Below are 1,686 nucleotides of genomic sequence, written 5' to 3' on the forward strand. Positions count from 1 at the left end.
GGGCTGGGAAGGCCCGCGGGGCCGTCGAGGTGGGCGCCGGGGATGCGGGGCTGGCGGGATGCGGAGGGCGGCGTTGCCACGGAGACGGGTACCGAGCAGAGCGAGCGACGGGTGGGTGACGGCGCCCAGCACCTCCGCACCCCGGCGGGCCCACGGTGACCCCCAGCGTGCTGGGAGGCTGGGCAAGCCGCGGTGGCGCCCGGGCCAGGAGGACTTTTGCCTGCGGCAGGGAGACCCGCGGCTTTACTGCATCCGTGAAGGATCGCCGCTTTTTTTGTTTGTTTGTTTGTTTGTTTTCCTGCTTTGAACCATTTCGCTTGGTTRCATCTGCCGTTCTGTTCGCAGCAGGGATAACTGCAGCCTGGAGCCCTCGTCGGGGCCTAATCCTGCCCGGGGGGCTTCTCTCTGCCCAGCAGCCGCCCCTTCCGCGCGGGATGCAAAGCAGGAGCAGYGCCCCCAAAAACGGAGCCCGATTAAAAGCAGAGCTGAGCGGGCGCGGGGCAGGGAGAGCTCGGCAGACGCCAGCTCGGCCTCCTGCAAAACCTCCCTGCCCGCGGCAGAGCCTGTCAAAGGCRATCGAGCCCCAGCCGCCGGACGGCCCCGGCCCGTCTTGACAGCGCGGCAGAGACGCGGCCGGGGCAGCGGGGCCGCGTGGGCGGGCGTGGAGCTGGTCCTCTCCCCAGTGATGGCCTTTGGGGGTATTGCACATTATATCTCCCAGCAGCTGCGATTTTACAGGCAGAACAACTCCTGCAGCAACCGATAAAAAAATTCCCTGTGAGGAGAATTTGTCCTCCAGCTCCAGACCCCGAGTTGAAACGATCCTGCTTTATTTACTGATGAATTCAATCAATTATCATAGCGCATAATTCGCTAAGCTGCTTTCCCAGCTGCTTGACGTTGCCGTAAGGGAGAGGGAAAACATGTCTCTGTTCCTAATTTTTCATCCAAATGGCTCTTTTCTGAGCCTTAAAAAAATGACACAACCCAAGCAACCTTGCTGCTCACAGTTAATTTCCAACCTGCAATTGCTAAAATAATTACGAGCCATTAGGCTAAGTACCGCGGCCACTGCAAGGTAACAACAATAATAAATCACACTAATTTAATCCGAGAATTACACCCCAGGCTCAGATCGAACCTTCCCCTCCTGCAGTCTCCAACGCCACCGGGGTTGGGCTGCGTTTGCAGGACAGAGGCCAAAGTTAGCGCAGCCCCATGCTCCACTTTTGTGGTGCTGGTAGCACTTCTTGGGAGGAAAAGGTCCCATCTCAAAGGGCAGATGAGATGATCTGGGACAACCCAGTGTGTTATCTCTAGGCCACGGGGACAAGAACGGTGCAAGGAGCCTTGCCACCGACGCAGGAGATGGTGCAGAACACGTGGCCGGGCAGGTGATGGGCAAGGAGCACCGTGAGCAGGAGGTGAGAGTCTTGATGGACCTCCAGTCCTCATTCCTCATCCTTCATCCCTCATCCTTCATCCCTCATCCTTCATCCTTCATCCCTCATCCTTCATCCCTCGTCCTTCACCCCTCAATTCCATCTTCCTCAACAACCACCAACGGCTGAGGCACAGGAGCAGCGTCAGTGGCACCAGCGCTGGGTATGGGAAGAGGCCAGCATGTTCTCTCCACACCTATCAGCCCATATCAAGTGGCAAAGTCCATTATTTTTCCTGTCTTTA

This window comes from Rhea americana, unplaced genomic scaffold (genome assembly GCF_003343005.1).
Source record: "Rhea americana isolate MKP2758 unplaced genomic scaffold, rheAme1 scaffold_308, whole genome shotgun sequence".
NCBI classification, from domain to species: Eukaryota; Metazoa; Chordata; class Aves; order Rheiformes; family Rheidae; genus Rhea; species Rhea americana.